Source organism: Zophobas morio, unplaced genomic scaffold (assembly GCF_036711695.1).
Source record: "Zophobas morio isolate AGI-343-1 ecotype UQ-CSIRO unplaced genomic scaffold, CSIRO_AGI_Zmor_V1 ptg000012l, whole genome shotgun sequence".
NCBI classification, from domain to species: Eukaryota; Metazoa; Arthropoda; class Insecta; order Coleoptera; family Tenebrionidae; genus Zophobas; species Zophobas morio.
In genome coordinates this window covers 10,126,176-10,147,923 of record NW_026972117.1, presented here as the reverse complement: position 1 = coordinate 10,147,923, position 21,748 = coordinate 10,126,176, and the positions used below count along the sequence as shown (strand labels likewise).

Sequence of the window (21,748 nt, the reverse complement as noted above, 5' to 3'; positions counted from 1 at the left end):
AGGAACCGAAATAGGCCAAAATCGAGAAATCGAAAAGTTAAAAATTGAACAATTTCTAAATCGAGAAATTGACAATCAAAATATCGAAAAATCCAAATCTCGATAAATCGAGAAGTCAAAAAACTTAAAAATTCCAAAAATTGAAATATTGAGAGATTGAAAGATCAAAAGAACGAGAAATCGAAAAGTGATGAAGTCGAAAAATCGAAAAATAGAGAAATCGACAACCAAAAGTTTAAAGTTGAAAAATTGGAAACGCGAAAAAATCAAAAAACGAAAAAATGGAAAACTGGAAAAGCTGAGAAACCCAAATAGGCCAAAATAAAAAATTGATGAACTGATAAATCGAAAACCTAAACAATCAAATCTAGATAAATCGGGAATGAAAAATTAGTTAATCGAAAAATTGAAAAACAACATCTAAAAGAAGAAGTCGAAAAATCGAAAAACTAAGAAATATTGAAAAATCTAAAATTTAAAAATCCAAAAATTGAAAAATCGAAAAAGTAAAAAGGTAGAGACATCGAAAAATTCAGAAGTCAAAAACAGAAAAGCCGAAGAATTGAAATATTGAAAAATCCTAAAACTGAAATACCTAAAAACTGAAAAATCAAAAAATAAAAAAAGTGAAGTCGAAAAATAGAAACCTTAAAAAATCGAAAAATCGAAAAATCAAAAAATTTAAGAACTGAAGAACAGGAAAATCGAAACATTCGAAGGTCAAGAAATGGGAAAATCAAAACATCATTTGATTGAAAAATCGAAAAACTGAGAGTTTATCAAAGTCAAAATGGAAAAATTAAAAAATCGAAAATTTGAGAAAATGACAATTGAAAAACAGAAAATCTAAAACCAGGAAGTCAAAAAATCAAAAGATTAAGGAATCGAAACATTTGAAAAATTCGAAAACTTAAACAATTCAAATATCGAAGAACCGAACTGAAAAATCGAGAAATCGAAAAATCTAAAATTTTAAAAATTAAAAAATCTAAAATTAAAAAACTGAAAAATTGAAAAATCGAAAAACTAAAATAATCAAGACATCGAAAAATCCAGGAGTCAAAAATCGAAAAGTCGAAGAATCCAAATATTGAAATATTGATATATCCAAAAATTGAGAACCTAAAAAGTCAAAAAATTGAGCAATCGAAAAATCCAAAAAGTGAAGTCGAAAAATCGAAACCTGAAAAAAACTAAAAAAAGAAAAATTGAAAAATTAAAGAATTGAAGAACAGGAATATCGAAACCCTCGAAAGTCAAGAAATGGGAAAATCAAAACATCGATTAATTGAAAAATCCAAAAATTGACAGTTTAACTGTCAAATCTGAAAAATTGAAAAATCGAAAATTTGAAAAAACGACAATTGAAAAACAGAGAATCTAAAACGGGGAAGTTTGGAAAATCGATAGATCAAGAAATCAAAACATTTGAAAAATTCGAAAACATGAAAAACGGAAATATTGCAGAACTGAAATGAAAAACCGAGAAATCGAAAAATGTAAAATTTTAAATATTGAAAATCGAAATCGAAACATGAAAAGATCGAGAAATCTAAAAGTAGAGAAGTCAAAAATTCCAGAAATCGATTTACCCATAATAAGAAATTAAAATCTGAAAAATCGAAAAATCGGGAAATGGGACAATCGAACAATCGAAACGTCGAAATCTCAATAAACCGGGAAATCGAAACATTAAAAAATCGAAAAATATAACATTTAAAAATGTGGAAAACCGAAAAATAAAAAAATTAAGGAACCGAAAAAGTAGTATATAAGCAGGGCTGACGTCAGTGGTCTCGTGACGCGCTGAACGCCAGCCGCGCTGCTGGTTGCGCACCACCACCGTTCGAATCTCGGTTGGGTTATTTGAGGGTAGATGTCGCTTCGGAGTGGGTTTTTAGAATTCTAGTTGTAAATGCGTGCTTTGACAGCAGATGGCGCTTTAGGGATTTTGAATTTTGGTTTTAGAATTCTAGTTGTGAATGCGTGCTTTGAAAGCAGATGGCGCTTTAGGAATTTTGAATTTTGGTAATTCGGTTTAGGTATTACAATATAAATTTTGAAAAAATAGATGAAACACTGCCAGGTGCAGGATTTGAACCTGCGTTCCGTTTCCGAACCAGAACTTAAGTCTGGCGCCTTAGACCACTCGGCCAACCTGGCTTGTAGTCGAAACGAATTAAAAAAATTAGGTAAAAAAAAAATGTTAAAAAAGTTTTATTTATTTATTTGTTCATTTATTTATGTATTCATTTATTTATTTATTTATTTATTTATTTAATTATTTATTTATTTACATATATATATATATATATATATATATTTTGATCATACAAGGAATATATGTCTTAGTATAAAGCTAAGTTATTCATAAATCACAATTATCGAAAAAAAACCGAAAAATTCAACAATTATAATAGAATGTCCGAGGCATCGTGTCGATACACACATTTTTTTTTTCAAGTTTTCATTGTCATAATTATTTGGGTTTAATATTGTTTTAGATTCACTTTCACAAATACTGCCATTGTCGAAAGTCACCAAGAGTTTGTAATTCAAAATCGATGTAGAGACATTGAAATCACACACAAAGACTTCTTTATAGTAAGAATCTTCAAATAACTTCATTTGCTTCCACGAAATTTGGTGTGTTGACATATTTAATCACATACTGATATCGTATTTTAAACAATCATTTTTTTGTAAACAGACACAGAAATAGATATTTTTATGTTTATTTATGTTCTGTAGCACACATGGACGGTTTCAAATAAGTTCTCTTGTAGTTTTCAGCATTGGTATGTACTCTATGATGGCATCGTGAATGATAATTACATAGGCTTTAGTATTTTCGGGAAAATCGTTGTCCGATTCGAAGTCAAGTGATACGTCTACAGTTGCATAACGAATGGGTTCGGGATGTTTCGAACAATCTAAAACGAATATCGAGCGTCTTTTAAAATCATCATATTTTAATATCGGTTTTGCTCTATCCTGATCATTAAACTGTTTATAAAAGTTACAGTATGCTTGATACGCTTCTCTGTAACGATTTTTTGTAAAATCTAATTTCCAAGATTCGTATGGATATACATTTGAATTTAAGTGTAGACGTATGCTTCTGATGTTGATGTTGTCAAATTTAGTTGCATCCGCCAGGGGATTATTCTTCCTATTAGTTTGAAAAAATACAATACAATAAAGAGGTGTATGTACACTTTGCAGGGTTTTCACTTTCCACACTTCATTTTTAGATCTAGGAAGAATGGGCAGTTCATGAATTTCCCATTTTCTGAATGGTATCAATATAGCCTTACTTTTATTGATTTTATTCAACATCTGTATTTTCATTTCATCGTTTGGATAGACATGTTTTGCTATCAGTGCAATATTTTTTATATTAATTCTTGCTCTCCTAGTGCCTGTGGATACGTAGCAATTATCATCAGATTTACTGCGTACCAATCTTAATTTATGTTTGCCAGTAACTACGCGATGATAATCGTAAGGTAAATTTAACAAAGATGATAAAGGTATTCTCAGTGAAAACGTTTTATCTACAACGTTAAATGTTTTAATTCCGTGGTCATCCACAGCCCAACCAGCTCCACCCAACTCATTTGATTCATCTTCACCATAACACAAGAATGTTTTAACGGTTGATAATAATCCAACATCTCGTACTACATCAACTTCTTTATTGTTAAGTTCATAAGTAATGCTTTCAAATAAAAACGCTCCAGCGTTATTTGTCAAATAAATATTTCCATTTAAAGGTGGTATGTTATTAGGCAAAAGATCGTCATGGTCAAATTCTCCATCAATATCAAGATAGCATTCCGATAACGGTATCATAAGATCTTCTTGATTAATAATTATATCTATTTCGTCATTTACATCCAAATAACGTGCTTCCGGGTTGTATGTATGTTCTTCTTCTCTAATTATGCTGTGATCCACTCGTGGTTGTTCGAATATTTGAAGTTTTTCTGACATGGTACCCCAAAGATTTGAGAATGTTTATACTTCGAGACGATAATGACTGCTGTGATGAGAATAACGGTTCTTCTTCTCCTGCCGGTATTTGCCGTGGTGACTGTTGCGATACTGAAGTGTAACGCGAAAATCCTCTTCTTTTAAGAACTTTGTATATCAATCCCATGATTACTTTTTTTCAAATTTTAGCGCTAGTCTAACTACAATTTCTTGACCGTTAAAATCAATAAAGTTGTTGTCTTGGTCTACTATGTCGAGAGTTATATTACTAATGAAAGATTTATTAATGAGCGGCAAATATATTTGATTTGTTGGTTCAATAAAAATTTGCTCTCCTGGATTGACAGTTATAGCGGTTTCGTAGATGGTATGTGATCTTTTACTTTGATAATAGGATCCAGTGACTATATTACATTCGACTCGAATCGTGCTCACTTTTATAATATTTACAGGTACATCGCTTTCATGCAGAGTGTTTGCAGGTAGCTCTCTTTCTGAATATCCGAGTCTTTTTCCTATACTATCACTGTGGGTAAAATTGACTCGATGTATACTCTTGAGTTCGCACTTTAAAGTGTTAAGGTTAGGTTTAAGAGAAAAAATTTTTGATCGTTCTTTGTCGCTAGTACATTCTGGACAGAGAAAATTCTGAATATACTGTTCTATTGCATCTATTTCGTATGCCCCCTTTGGAAAAGTGATCACGTTTTCCTTACTATCGCCTTTTTTAAAATAATAGAACTTGTTTGTTCCTTCCTCGATATTTGGAATATTATTTGTGGTCAGAAATCCTATAAGAGCTAATGAGTATTCGTAGTCTGGATCAAGTTCAATCACAGGATTATAAGTAGCGCTTAGTCTACTTGTATTACCGACAAGTGAAAACGTCGTATGCATAGTGAACACTGAGGCAGAAAAATAAGCGACAGATTCCTTTATAGTAATTTTATTCTACTCGCTAAAAATTGTAAACACAAATGTCCACAATTATATTTTAATTTTTGATATTGTTTTTGATTAAAGTATATCTTACAATTTTTAAAATATTGTATTAGCTCCGGAGGTGGTTTCAAATTACCATAACTGTCAAAATAAAAAACATTTTTTCCAAATTTTTTATAAGCTACCCAATGAGTGCCTGGACCAAACGATGAATCTAAATTAACTATAGCTTTTTCATAGTTTCTAGGTCCGGCTGATGGCAATGAATTTCTCATAAATATACCTCTAAAATTAGAAATTTTTGATAGTTTCGCATATTTTCTCAAATCCTTATCCGATAAGGGCCTTTTGGGTAGCTTTACCAATAGTTTTTTGATGTGTTTTGTAGGAATAAACCGTAACCGTCTTTACGTTTTCGTAAAAATAATCCGCTTCCTTGTTTTCCAATTGCTATATCTTCCATTGTTTTATTGTGACGTTGTTCTTCGTCCAATTTTTTTTTTGCTTGTTTTGCATCATTCACCGCTTTGGCTATTCCAGCTGCGCCTCCAGACAGTGCTCCAAGAGCCGATAATCCTCCAAATATCAGTGGTAGAAGTGGTAAAAATCCACCCTGTTTAATTGGTAGAACACGAGGTATCTTAATTTGCCTTCGACCTCCGGCTTTTCTGATAGCTAACTGAGCAGTTTTGAATGCACTTTGTATAGTATTAATACCGTCACCAGTGTTTTTTTGTATTGACGGTCTCAAAACAGCTTGATGAAAAGTGAGTTTTGATTTTTTTCTTTTTAATGCTGAAGCCCTAGTAGCAGTCATACCGAGTTTTCTTTTCATTCGTATTATAAATTGTGAGTTTTTGTATAAAAAACACTTGATTCGGTTATCTCTTGTAATATATACGATTAGCTTTGTTACTATAGACTGACACGAAGGATAATATAATAAATTGTCTACAGTACTAATGTAAATATATCGAGTTCGAATTGTAAATTCTTAGTTGCGTTGCTGGGGAACCTCTTCCTTACAAAGACAACATAAGACTAAATTAAAATTGCTCCAAAGTATTTCATATATATGTTATATATTTCACTAATATTGTTCATTAATTGCAATGCGCATCGTAAGGCAAGGTACGTCTTTAGCGATTACAAATCATGATGAAGACAACGACGAACACAAGAGCGTAAACTATCATAGACATCGGCGAAAACATGGTATTTTGTTTCCTGAATCTGTTAGATCTATTATTTGTGGTCCATCTGGAAGTGGTAAAACAAATATATTACTATCATTATTGTTTGATCCGAACGGACTAAAATTTACAAATATATATATTTACTGCAAGTCACTCTATCAACCAAAATATAAGTTACTACAACAAGTATTACAAAGAGTGAAAGGAATTGGATATTACCAATATGAAGATAATGAACAAATCATTAACCCCAAAGAAGCAAAATCGAATTCAGTTATGATATTTGACGATGTAAGTTGTGATAAGCAGGATAATATTAGAAGATATTTTTCTATGGGACGTCACAAAAACATCGATTGTTTTTATTTATGTCAGACTTACACGAGAATCCCGAAACATTTGATAAGAGATAATACAAATTTATTGGTGTTATTAAAACAAGACGAAAGAAATTTGAAACACATTTATGAAGATCACGTAGGTACCGATATGAATTTTGGTCAGTTTAAAAAAATATGCACAATTTGTTGGAGGGATAAATATGGATTTCTTGTTATCGATAAAGAATCTGAGCTAAACAAAGGTCGATATCGTAAAGGATTTGATCAGTACATTATCCAATAAACAGGTGTGATATGATAACAGGTACCTACTGTTTGGAGAAATAGGTCTGTTTTCCAAAACAGCATCAGTTCAGTTTAAAAAAAAAAAAAAAAACAGGTGGATATGTATGTACTTTATTAAGTACAACAGATATTTCTGTACTTCTGTAAAGCATTTAAGATATAATAAAGCATGAAAAATGAACTGCCGCAGTTTATATCGAACGTTCAATATGGATAGACCTATTACCAATGATCAAAGTGTTCGCACTAAACGTAGGATTATTAAAGTATCGGATGCTATTAGAAAAAAGTACAAGGCTTTAACGCTAGGCATAAAAGAGCAAGATGCTGCATTAAATAAATTATTTACACCAGTTCTTAATCCTCTTAACGAACTCTCTACAAAACTAGACGATAAATATAGCCAAAAGGAACCACAACAACGAAGAATTCTGCGAAGAAATAACGAACCACAACAGCAACCAACTGCACCTACGAGTAAAAGAGTAAAAACTTATGGTCGCGACGAAAATCGACGAGAAGTGGAATTTTCGTTTTTACCACCCAGACCTACAAAGCAGTCGATAGAAGCAAGCACTAACAGAAGAAAAAAAGATGATGCTGATGATGATGATGATGATGATGATGTCATGATGATGATGAATGATGATAAAGAGCAGGAGAGTCGACAGAACGACGACGAGGAAACTCATGACAATAATTTAGAGGAAAGAGACGACGAAGTGTTTGAATACAAACCAGAAGACGATGAGATGGAATTTGAATATGAAACCACACCAAAATTAAATCTCTCAGATATTAAACAACCCGAAGTCTTTGAAGATTTTCTCAATCAGTTTCCAAATGTAGCAAAACCATTTATTATAAAAGTATTAAATGAAGAAAACGATGAAGTTTACGGGCCTAGATTTGATCTGCAAACGAATAAGTTTCACTTAGGCAATTTGATATTACAAATAACAGAAAATGGAGATTTTCAATTAAATAATCAACTATTTCCAGCCACCGATGGGCTTTATACACTACTTTTTAGTAAAAACCCTGACAATGAGACTACTGTTATTAATGATAAAGATCGTAAACTCTATAAGCAAATGTTGGAAATTTCAAATGCCCATAAGAGAGATTACGATCCTATACAACAGATTAAAGGGTCAAGAGGTGAAAAATATCTTCAGTATATACAACCACTGTTTTCAAAAAAAGCAGAGAAAAAAAAGTCAAAATCAAGTCCACAGATTACTGAATACTTTGTAGAAAAGAAAAGATCTAAAACAATTAATACTAATAACGAATCATCTCCCAGTTTTTCACCAACTTTATCTTCGAGTAGAAATACGTCCTCACCAACGTCATCGATTAAACCTACCAGAACCACACTAATGCGTCAACAACGAACTTATAGTGTGCCTAATACTTTAACTCCGACTCTCTCTTTTCCAGCAAAAAAATCTGGTCGAGGTTTGTATAATGACAATTTTGTGACAGAATACGTTTATTATAACGTTTTTGATGAATTAGTAGAGAGATTAAATTTATTACATGCTTCCGTAAAAGCTGGGAATACCACACATATAAATGAAATTCGTTCAATAGAAGAGGAACTACGTGAAGCTGGTGTTATCTATTAAGATCTTATTTACTGCCGTATTTATTGCAAATGATTTCACTTTCAAAATGCCTATAGATGTGTTCGGACGTGCTCGTGGAAGTAATCTTTCCTCGTCTCCTTCAACCTCTGCATTTAAATCAATGTTGTTGAAACAGCAACAACTTAATTTTACCAAAGATGGGAGTTTAGATTTGGAGAATCATAGAATTTGCAATGTATCATTACCGTCTGAAAAAAACGATGTATGCACCAAATACTACGCGGATGTGATTGTTGAAAATTTTAATAAAAAATCTGATAACCTCATTGATGCATTGAAAGTGTTAAACAAGAACATTGCGGATGCAGATAGATTGTGGGATAATAAGTTTAATTCTGTAAAATCTAATGTAGAAAACCAAATGGCTTTAAAGCAGAAGCAAATTGATAAACTTGCAAATACACTAAGTACTGTGAGTAATTTTAATTTTGATGTAGAGATTCTCAACAAAAAAGTGCAGCTGTTGATAGCGAATCTGGATAACGAAATAAATAACTTGAAAACAACTTTAATGGGGAATTTAGCTGATCTAACCGCAAAAATGAATATGCACCTGAACAGTGAAATAAATAAACGAATCAAGAATACCGATGACAAATGGAAAGAGTTTTTAAGTTCAAACGGTAAGGATGTTGATTTATTAAGAGAGCGAATTGCAAAACTGGAACAGTTGCATCCTGACCGCAAAAGATTGAAATCTAACGAAGAAACTTCTACATTAAAATAACATGAAGAAAACCGCTGATACAATTAAAAAAAAACGAGGGCGGCCACCTCAACGTCAAAATGTTTTAATTACGGATACGAAGATGGAAGTCGTCAATGAAATTTTTAAATCAGCACGAAAAACTTTTCCGAGAAGACATACAATAATCAAAGACTTAGATGATTTGTGGCAGATCGATTTGGCAGATTTGCGTTCCTACTCTCATGAAAATAATGGATACAAATACATTTTAGTTGTTATTGATTGTTTCTCGAAATTTTTATGGACTAAACCGCTAAAAACAAAAGGAGCAGAAGAAGTTGTACAAGCTATGGAGTTCATATTAAAAAAAAGTGGACGACATCCGAGAAATTTACAAAGCGACCAAGGAAAGGAATTTTATAATAATCGTTTCAACAAATTAATGCAAAAATACAGAATTAATCATTATAGTACATACAGCGTGAAAAAGGCAGCTATTGCAGAAAGAGTCATTCGAACTATTAAATCAAAACTTTTTCCATTGTTAACTTTGAACGCTTCGTATAGATGGTTAAATCATTTACAACGTGTCACATCTGATTACAACTCCTCTGTTCATCGGACGATCGGAAAGAAACCGATTAAAATTAATAGATCTAACAAAGCAGATATAACAGTATTTCGAAGACTAAAAATTGCAGACAAAAACAAAAAATTTCAACCAGGTGAGTTTGTAAGAATTAGTAAAGAAAAATTATTGTTTGAAAAAGGTTACACACCCAGTTGGTCTACGGAAATATTTAAAGTTGTAAAAATTAACCAGACTAATCCTGTTACATACTTACTAGAAGATACTGAGGGACAACCTATAAAAGGATCTTTTTATAATTATGAACTTCAAAAAACTAAATATCCAGACGTATATTTAATTGAAAAAGTGATACGTCGCAAAGGACGAAAAATGTTTGTCAAGTGGTTGGGTCTTCCGGTTGACAAAAATTCGTGGATAAATTTAACCGACGTCATGTGATGAATGATGATGAAGAGTACCTATACCGTGATTATCACAAATGTTGAAGATACTCATCGCAAGTTATTATGTCATGTTTGGAACATTAACTATAACACCTTAAACAATACTGCTATTAATATTATTATTGTGTGTTTACTTCGTTTTCGAAAACATCTTGTGAATGTATCATATCTAATATATTTATATATAGTTTTATAGTTGTATAAATAATATAATAAGTACTGTAATAAACTTTTGGAATACTAACTAGATGTTTGTTGTTTTTCTTTTGTATAAAAAAAAATCCAAAAATATTTTTTATTCAGTCATCAATAGGTAGGTACAACTTAGAATGATGTTCCGTATCTTCCTTAGATGATAAACGCCACGCCTCCTTTACATTTTATATATTTTTATAAATAAAATAAACAAGGGTCCATACCTATAAATATCAATTCATGTGTAAAAATTAGATTTCAAGAGTGCAACTTACTGAAAACTTGACTAACTACCAGTGTAAAAATACCAAACCTTAATTAAATCAAACGGAAAAGAGCTAACCACAGTTGGTGAATAATGAACGTTCACGCAATATGCATGCTTAATTATGTATTAAAATGAAAAAAAAATCAATCACTATAATTTTTTAAAGAATATTGATGGGTCTGAGTAATTCCGAAAAAACATTGCAACAGCTTTGCACCGAAAAAAAAATACCAACAACGCATTTATTATCTTTTGCGGTTTCTTATTTTTCCAAATGCAAAGAAAAACATGTTTGATATCTTATTTGTTGAGGTGAAACAAATCATATATTTGCGATAATAGTTGCTGCCGCGAAACAAATGATTCATTTATATTATTTTTTTGTGGTTTTTTGTTTGTTTTTTATAAAATAAAGCTATATAAGCAATCGTGAAAACCTCTGTTGCACAGTCTTGTACACGCGCGAAGATTATTCGTTACAGAATACTCAAAAAAAGAAGTGCATACCTGCGATTGTGATTGATCCGTTAAAATACAAATGTTCAATTACCGTAAATTCAATCCTGAAGAACAAGTAAGTTTTACATTAAACTTGAATTTATTCAATTTGCTTTTTTTTTCTTATTTTCTTTTTAGAAAAATTTTTCTTCATCTTAATGAATTAGAAATCAAGACAGAATAAAAAGATGACGAGCAGCGAGTAAGTTTCTAAATTATTCGTTACGATATACTCAAAATAGAAGTGCGTACCTGCGATTGTGATTGATCCGTTAAAATACAAATGTTGTATCACCATAAATTGAATCCTGAAGAACAAGTAAGTTTTATATTAAACTTTAATTTATTTGAATTGATGGATTGATTGGCGCGATGACTGACGAGGATCCGATTTTAAATATTTTTTTTTTTTTAGAAATTTTTTGTATTAGACATCAGCATGGAAAAAACGGAGCTAACACACATTTCAAATACGATTGCGTATGGAAAGTTTACCTATATCAAATGACGAAATGGAAATCGAAATTTCTGATTGTGCAGCAAAATACAAAAGTAAAATCAATTTTAAATTCAATCCTGAAGAACAAGTAAGTTTTAATTATTTTTAAATTTATTAAATTTTATATCTTTTCCATTTTTATAGAAAAACTTTGTTACAAAAACACATACTGAAATGGAAATTAGCACAGAAAGTTTACCTCTATATCAAATGACGAAATGGAAATCAGTACGGAAAAACACCATGACGAGCAACAAGTAAGTTTCTAAATTATTATCTTAAAGTTAATTCAAATTCTTTTAAGGAAAATTCACCTTAAGTGAAAATAAATATTACCGAGCAAGTTGATGTCCAATAGACTGGAGGAATGGGAAATTTCTGATGTAACAACTGATGTAATGCATGAAGATGAACTAACTGAAGCAACGATTATTATTGAGGACGTGATGAATGGAGGATGACCAGAACCGGGATCAAGAAGGAGAAGAGGACAAGACGGAGGAAGAAGACTGGATGGAAGAGGACACAAGAGGACAAGACGAAAGAAGAAGACTGGATGGAAGAGGACACAAGAAGAAAAGACGGGGGAGGAGGACTAGATGGAAGAGGACAAGGTTACTAATAATTTTTATCAATATATAATTATTAATTTTTTAAAAGACGTCACGCCAACAAATAGGGTATGGGAGCGGGGGGTATCGAACTCACACAACAACAACAAAACTCCTCCTCCCATACCCTTGCTTGGCGTGACGTCACCAAAAAAAAAATAAAAAAATAAATAAATAAATAAATAAATAAAAACATTTATATATAAATAAAATAAAACATTTATTAATAAATTCATATATATTTAATTTAAGTTTTATTATTCACAAATTACAAGAAGCACATCTATAACGATTACGATTGATTCGATGACGGTTACGACGCCTACGACGCCTAACTCGACGCCGTCTACGTTTTCGAAATCGGATTCGGAAATTTTTAAATCTATCCTGGTATATATTTTCTCTGTATTCCCTTTGTAATATAGGATCCAAAATTTTCTCTACTTGTTTTATTCTTCTTTGAAACCTATCTGTGTCCCTAGCGTACTGTAGCCAAATTTGACCACATCTTGCTTGTTTATATGCAGAGGACCATCTCACCATTAAATGAATTGTCGCAGGAGCATCAACAAACCGCACACACCGACTATTACAAGACATGTTCTTATTTAACAGTTTAAACTTCAAATTTGTTAAAATTACATCAGAATGTGGTTTTATTCACAAATAAAATTACTGTGGCCCAGTGGTCTATAGCGCCAGACTTAAATTCTGGTTCGGAAACAGAGCGCAGGTTCCAAATCCTGCACCTGGCACAGTGTTTCATCTTTTTTCAAAATTTATATTGTAATACCTAAACCGAATTACCAAAATTCAAAATTCCTAAAGCGCCATCTGCTTTCAAAGCACGCATTCACAACTAGAATTTTAAAACCAAAATTCAAAATCCCTAAAGCGCCATCTGCTGTCAAAGTACGCATTTACAACTAGAATTCTAAAAACCCACTCCGAAGCGACATCTACCCTCAAATAACCCAACCGAGATTCGAACGGTGGTGGTGCGCAACCAGCAGCGCGGCTGGCGTTCAGCGCGTCACGAGACCACTGACGTCAGCCCTGCTTATATACTACTCGAAAAACTTAAAAATCAGTCAATTAAAATATCGAAAAATCGAAACATTTAAAATCCAAAATTAAAAAAATTTGATCACAAAAAAAAATCGAGGAATCGAAAAATCGAATAAGCTGAGAAAATGAAGAAGCCAAATATGTATCAAAAAATCCCAAAACTCAAATAGGGAAAAATTAAAAAATTTCGATTGAAATTTGAATCAGGAAATTGAAACATGAAAAGATCGGGAAAATGAGAAATCTAAAAGTGGAAAAGTCAAAAATTCCCGAAATCGATATTGCCCAAAATCGAAAATTAAAAACAGAAAAATTGAAAAATCGGGAAATAAAACAATTGGATAATCGAAACGTCTAAATGTCAATAAATCGAGAAATCAAAACAAAATTGAAAAATCTAACATTTAAAAATGTGGAAAATCGAAAAATAGAAAAATCAAGGAACCAAAAAATTGAAAAATCAGTAAATTAAAATTTTGAAAAATTGAAAAATTGAAAAATCCAGAAATCGAAACATCAAAAAAAAAAACGAAAAACTGAAACATTTAAAATCACAAAATGTAAAAATTTAAAAAAGTAATGACGAAAAAATCAAGAAATCGAAAAATCGATAAGCTGAAAAATTGAGGAAGCCCAAAAGTGAAACACGGAAAAATTAAAAATTCGAGAAATCGAAAACCGAAAAGTCGAAAACCCGAAAGTTTGAGAAACAGAATCATCAAGAAACTAAAAAAACTAAAATTTTAAAATTGAAAAACCGCGACACCGATAAAATGAAAAGCTGAAAAATCGAAAAATCGAAAAACTGGGAAATGGTAGAAACATGAAAATTTAAAACATCAGGAAATCGAATCATGAAAAGATTAGGGAAATTGAGAAATCTAAAAGTCGAGAAGTCAAAAATTTCAGAAATCGATATTGGTCAAAGTCGAAAATTAAAAAAAGAAGAATTGAAAAATCAGGAAATGGAATAATCGAATAATCAAAACGTCGAAATCTGAATAAATTGAGAAATCGAGACATAAAAAAATTGAAAAATCTAACATTTAAAATCGCAAAATGTTAAAATAAAAAAAAATTAATCACTGAAAAATCGATAAGTTGAAAAATTGAAGAAGCCAAATATTAAAAAATCTCAAAACTGAGACACGGAAAAATTAAGAAATCGAGAATTCGAAAAGGCGGAAAACCGAAAATTAAAAAAATCAAAACATCAAAAAACTGAAAAATCTAAAATTTAAAAATCGAAAAATTGAATAAACGAGAATTGAAAAACAGAAAACCCAAAGCCGGGAAGTGGAAAAATCGAAAGATTAAGAAATCGAAACATTTGAAAAATTGAAATATGGAAGAGCTGAAATGAAAAATCGAGAAATCGAAAAATCTAAAATTTTAAATATTAAGAAATTAAAATACCAAAAAATTGAGAAATCTAAAATTTAAAAATCGAAAAAGTAAAAAGTCGACACATCGAAAAATCCAGAAGTCAAAAATGGAAAACTCGAAGAACAGAAATATTGAAAAATCCCAAAACTGAAATATCGAAAAACTGAAAAACGAAAGAAAAACTGAAAAATCCCAAAACTGAAATATCCAAAAACTGATAATCTAAAGAATCGAAAAATTGAGAAATCGAAAAACCAAAAAAGTGAAGTCGAAATATCGAAACCTGAAAAAATAGAAAAATTGAAAAACCAAAAAACCTGAAAAATCAATTAATCGAAAAATCGACAAATAAAGAGTTTATAAAAATCAAGAATTGAAAAATCGAAATATTTAAGAAACGTAAAACTGAAAATCGAGAAATTGAAAAATTGCGAAATTGTAAACTCCAAAAATTGAATAATAAACAGGAGTAAACTGAAAAGTCCCCAAACTAAAATTTCGGTAAATCTAGTGTCAATTTGTCGAAAGTAAAACGCGTCGTTAAAAATATTATGACATTTTTTCTATTGTAGTTAATTTTATTCCTAGTTAGAAACAAACACTGTTGCCAACATAAGTCGAGGAGTCCTCAACCGTCATTTAATTTAAACTATGACGCTTCTCTATGTTCTCTGGTGTGACCAACAAAAAAATCATACTCAGTTGTGAGAAGTAAATAAATTATCTAACAAGAAGTCTTTCATTCATGCTACTATATCAGACAAATTTTTGTCATCAACTATAAGTTTTTGTGTTTATTATTGCTATAAAACTGATGAGAAATCAAACAACCGTCTCATCGAGTTGATGGAAATATGGATTTACATTTAATCGACACAAATTCATCTTCAATATTACCAACTTTAGCTGGTTGCGGCCAACTCCGCATCAAAACATTTTCGCTGCCACAATTTACCTTCATTTAAAAAATACGTCCACACAGTTCGGTCGCTGCAGACAAAAATAACCGCCCGGAAACGGCTTATCGACTGTCGGACATTAAAAAAACTTCACTAACATACCGTTCCAAACAGTATATCGCGTGTCTGTCAATTTGAAAAACAGCCAGCTATCCAGATAAATTCGGAATCAATAAACGATAACGAAACGTGTAAACAAATCCCTAAATTTTGGAACACACCTGAATCGCTTGTTTGCCACCAGACTGAGTCAATAAACGCAATTCGGATTTTTCCTAACACAATTACGTTTCTTCTAGCCACCCTCATCCCTCCACATTAAAGTCGAATCTGGCGTATCACGTTCCTGATTAAAAACAAATATCGGCGTTTAATAAATCAGCGTTTACCGCACGTGAGTACTGATAATCGAAAAAAAAACCTAAAAATAACAGATTTAATCGTGAAAAATGCGGCAGCGTACGTACGAAATTAAATTAAAGTTTTTCCAGCCTCCACGTCGTTGTATTTACACCATCAGTTTCGTGTTTTCGCCCTATTAAAGGAGCCCGGAGTAAACAAACACAAGGAAAAAAATTGTTAACGTGGCTTTGTTGCGAGTAGTAAAACGACGGCGAATTATAAAGAAAACGGTCTATCACATTTTTAATTAAATGGAAATCAGATAGTAAATGATACATGCACGAAAAGCTAAAATATAGATCAAACACGAAATTTAATTTAAAGACGCATGCTTACACGACATTTCCGACGAAATGTAATAAATCATTAAGTGGAAAAGTTTCAATGGTTGATGGAGTTTTCTGATCGATGGCGCTCTAAAACATCGTGCTTCGGGTTTAAACTTGGCCGCATAATTTTTTTGTGCTAGTAATTATTGAACTTCACTCATTACAGTAATTATTATTATTAACTTTTTTTTTATTCCAAATTGAATTGTTCAAACGGAATTTGTGTCAGATTACTAAAGCCAGTTTGAATTTTTACAGAATAAAGCTTCACATTCTTTTTTTTGTTTTTTAATTAAAACCGAGATTATTAAAATAAAAAGTTACAAAACAAACTGTTGAAAAACTACAAAAAATTTAAGTTTATTTTCACGTATTTCAAGAAAACAAAGGACGCTCAACTCGACTTTCTTAATTAAATATTTTCTAAACCGCAAACACTTTTTATAGTCTTGGGCTAGAACTCTTTTCTTTTAATTTTAGTAAAGTATTAAAAAAATTACATTTCGTTTAAAATCTGGAATACAGTTTTACAACATACAAATCAAAACTACTTGGTCATTGAAGTGGTTTTAATTTTTTTTTTTTTGAAAAAGTACCCTAAATATTAGACAGAAAATAGAAATTTCGGGACAAACTTGAAACTTTGCATTAAACTTTCAATTTTCGTCAATTAACACAAATAAAATTCAAATATTTGTTATAAACAATAAAGAATTTCGAAATTCCATTGCCCACAGAGCTGTAGATTTTCTAAAAAATTAACAAAATTTTTATGACATAAATTGTAATGAATTAGTATGCTACAATTTGTATGAAATCTGATGAATGAAACTATATATTTCAGTCAAGCATAATTTATGAGTTATCCGTCCTCTGAAACTGTTTCTTACTTAGTTCGATAATACAAAAAACGAATGTCATGAATTATGAACGAAATTCTAAAAATAAAACCAACCAACAATTATTTATAACTTTTAACCAGTGTTACACTACTTAAGGTTGTAGTTTGTTGAATTACGTACTACCAAAATATATCGTTCAAAATTTTAGAGGAAAGACTAACAATTGTGACAAAAATTTGATTTTTATCATTCTATTTAAAAAAAAAATTGGTCGAAGATTATTTCAGCAGAACTTTCCTCGTCCTTGAACCTCTACAAAGTAAAAAACCGTTGGTGTAAATAAGAACTCCAAAAAATGAAAAATTCGATTAATCAAATATGCGAAGAATCGAAAAACGAAAAAATCTGCCGGAAAGTCAAAATTCCGATAAATCGAAAACTCGAGTAATCAAAAAATCGAAAACAGAAAAATCTGAAAATTTGGAAATTGAAAAATGGAAAAATTAAATATTCGATATGTCGAAAAGTAAAAAAAAATAACATGATTGAAAACTGAAGAATGGAAAAATTGAAAAATCGAAAATTCGAAAAATCAAAAATAAAAAAATTGAAAGTCGAAACACTGAAAAATCCAGAAACTGAAAAGTAAAAAAATGTAGAAGTCTAAAAACGTAAAAATGGAGAAACTGAAAACTCGAAAATTAAAAAAGCAAACAATTCGAAAACTAAGCGACTAACAAATCAAAACATCGAAAATTCCAGAAATCGAAAATCCAAAAAACTAAAATTCAAAAAAATTGAAAAATCTAAAAGTAAAAATATTAAAATTCGAATATCGAAAAATTGAAAAATTTGAGAAGGGAAATTTCGAGAAATCAACAAATGGAGAACTAAAAAATGGAACAACTGAAGAATAGAAGAACTGAAAAATCGAAAAAATCTTTCGGAAAGTCAAAAAATGGATAAATTGAAAAATCGACAAATCGAAAACTCCTAAGCATAAAGGTTTAAAATTCGAAAATCGAAAATTCGAAAACGGAAATTTCGAGAAATCAAAAAATCGAGAAGCAAACAAATTGAAGAACTGATGAATAGAAGAAATGAAAAATCGAAAATATCTTCCGGAAAGTCGAAAAATGGATAAATTGAAAAATTGAGAAATCGAACATTCGAAAAAAGAAAATTTTGAGAAATCAAAAAATCGAGAAGTAAAAAAAATGGAAAAATTGAAGATAGAGGAATTGAAAAATCTAAAAGTAAAAAGACCTAAAATTCGAATACAGAAAAATCGAAAATTCGAAAACAATAATTTGGAAAAATTAAAACATCGAGCAGTAAAAAAATGGAGTAACTGAAGAAGAGAAAAATCGAAAAAATCTTCCGGGAAGTCTAAAAATGGAAAAATTGAAAAATCGAGAATTCGAAATCGAAAATTTCGAGAAATCGAACAATCGAGGAGTAAAAAAATTGGAAAAACTCAAGAATAGAACAATCGAAAAATCGGAAAGTAACAAAATTGAAAAATTGAAGAATGGAAAAACTGGGAAATGGAAAAATTGAATATTCGACAAAATCAAAAAGTAAAAAAATTTAAATGTCACAAATCAAGAATGGAAACATTGAAAAATCGAAAATCTAAAATCAAAAGTCTAAATACCGAAAAATCAAAACATTGAAAATTCCAGAAATCGAAAAAATCTTCCGGAAAATCCAAAAACGGATAAATTGAAAAATCGTGAAATCGGAAAATCTAAAAGTATAAAGATTTAAAATTCGAAAATCGAAAATTCGAAAACGGAAATTTCGAGAAATCAAGAAATCTAGAAGAAAAAATTAGAAAAACTGAAGAATAGAACAATTGAAAAATCGAAAAATCTATAAGTAAAAGGATCTAAAATTCGAATATCAAAAAATCGAAAATTCGAAAACGGAAATTTCGAGAAATCCAAGAAGAGAGAAGTAAAAAAATGACAAAACTGAAGAACAGAAAATTTGAAAAATAGGAAAGTAACAAAACTGAAAAAATTGAAAATCTAAAATCAAAAATTCAAAACTCGAAAAATTCAAAATTCGAGAAATCGAAAAAATCTTCCGGAAAGTCGAAAAATGGATAAATTGAAAAATCGAGAAATCGGAAAATCTAAAAGCAAAAAGATTTAAAATTCGAAAACAAACAATCAAAAAGTAAAAAAATGGAAAAATGAAGAATAGAAAAGCTGAAAAATTGAAAATTAACAGAAGTGAAAAATTGAAGAATGAAAAACTGAGGAATGGAAAATTGAAGATTCGACAAAATTGAAAAGTAAAAAAATTTAAATATCAAACAAGTGAAGAATGGAAAAATTGAAAAATCGAAAATCTGAAACCAAAAATCCAAAAACCGAAAATCAAAACATCGAAAATTCGAGAAATCGAAAATCCAAAAAACTAAAATTCGAAAAATGGAAAAAATTTTCCGCGAAGTCGTAAGTAAAAAGATTTAAAATCCGAATATCGAAAAATCGAAAATTGGAAACGGAAAATTTGAGAAAACAAAAAATTGAGAAGTAAAAAAATAGAAAAACCAAGAAGAGAAGAATTGAAGAATCGAAAAGTAACAAAACTGAAAAATTGAAGAATGGAAAAACTGAAGAATGGAATATTCGACACATCGAAAAGTAAAAAAATGAAATGTCAAACAAGTGAAAATTTGAAAAATTGATAAATCGAAAAATCTAAAAGGAAAAAGATTTAAAATTCGAATATCGAGAAATTAGAAGTAAAAAAAATGGAAAAACTGAAGAATAGAAGAACTAAAAAGTCGAAAACATCGTCTAAAATGGATAAATTGAAAAATCTAAAAGTAAAAAGATTTAAAAATCGAATATCGGAAAATCGAAAATTTGATAACGGAAAATTCGACAAATCTCAAAACTAAGGAGCAAAAAAATAGAAAAACCCAAGAATAGAAGAATTGAAGAAGAATCAAAAAGTAACAAAATTGAAAAATTGAATATTCGACACAACGAAAAGTAAAAAAAATGAAATGTGAAACAAGTGAAGATTGGAAAATCGAAAAATCAAAACATCGATAAAGCAAATAGAAATTGAAAGTGAACACACGTATTGACTAATCAATAGGACGAGTGGGATCGTTGTTCATGGGCTTTTACAAACAATCTTATCAATGGTTGATATTTCAGTCGTTACCTTATTTTATTATAATTTAGATGAAGTGAAGATTATTTCTGCGTAACTATACTGAAGGTGCCAACTTTGTTGGTGAAATGCGTTAGCAACTTTGCTGCTTTGTGTCGAAAAAATTATAATCGACCTACACTTTTCCTTATCTAACTACGTACGTTTGGTGAAGCAACCAAATGTCGAAGAATATTAATAGCTTTTTAACTGTGGCGACCCTTAAACTTTGCGCAGTTAAGAGAATCACCCGTCCGGAATAGCTATTTGTTGTTATTATGGTAGTTATGAAGTGAGATAAGTGAAATTTACCGACTCGACCCCGAGGCTCTCCACAAAATAACGTTTTGATCGTCATGATTTAATATCTCGCTGTGGCAGGGTTGTCGAACTTCTCACCGACGTAATGGATATGATTATATCGGAGAGTGGAACATCAATTTTCTTGGCGTTGCAGGAATTTTCCCTAAGTCGGCGCTTCATTTCTCTGTTGAATGCTTTTTACTTCAATTTCGGATGGACGTGAATGGTTTCTTTAAAGTTTCGGGTCTCGACGAGGGGGTTTTTTGTCGAGGGAAGTGTGTTTTACATTATCAGCGAACGTTGTTAAGTCAAACTTTTTTCGTCGAGGTGGCGGTTAAAAAGAAATCGACGAGGGTGGTTTAGGGGCGGCTTTACACGATAGACCGCGTAATGTAATGAAAGTTGTACACACCTCTTTCGACGAGCAAATGATGCCTAAATTAGATGGTGTTGGTCGCGTGGAGTTGTGTTTTGTGCAGTTCCGACGTATTAGCTAGATAAGCAAGTCATCTGTCATCTGTCGGTGCTAAGTAGAAGGCGATTAATCTTTTTTTCACTTTTGCAGAGGAGGCATATTGTGGGAGTTGGGATTTTGATGGATGTTTGCATGTTGTCTTTTGGTTTTATTTGTGCTGATGGCTTTATTGTGGTGATAAAACTAAATGTTCTGGTTGTTCTAGTCGCTAGGAGATTTATCCATATCGGTTTTGGTATGAATCTGGGCAATAAAATTTTGCAATAAAATTTTACATCGTCTGAAATGCTTCTGATGGATAAACTAATAGTCCTTTTTTTTCAAAATGAAATTTCTCTTGGACCGTAAATGTGACGTTATTTCATGAAAGCCTCTAACAAGCTTATTGGCATTCCGTATGTACGTTCTATTAATTTCTCTTGTTGAATATGGAGTACACACGAGTTGCGAGCTTTTGACGTAACGTATTTAAGATCAAACGTATTCAGTTGTAAGTGAACGATTGAGTTATTTCAAAGCTTATTCGCGTATAACAGAGAAGCTATAAAAAGTCTATTTAGCAACATCATAAAACTACTCGCAGTGCTTCTGGCTTCACTCC

The 21,748-nt window shown here is 30.9% G+C and overlaps 1 protein-coding gene and 1 long non-coding RNA gene across 6 annotated transcripts in view; one reads left to right on the top strand and one right to left on the bottom strand.

The window, feature by feature from the left end:
- The window catches only part of LOC135127769 (heterogeneous nuclear ribonucleoprotein L), a 390,771-nt gene that overhangs the window by 237,887 nt on the left and 131,136 nt on the right, over positions 1-21,748 (bottom strand). The window lies entirely within an intron of this gene.
- Positions 11,034-12,649, top strand: LOC135127742 (uncharacterized). The gene is made up of 5 exons (XR_010280274.1): positions 11,034-11,172; positions 11,235-11,415; positions 11,512-11,683; positions 11,740-11,852; positions 11,900-12,649. It is a non-coding gene; the product is annotated as an uncharacterized LOC135127742 (long non-coding RNA).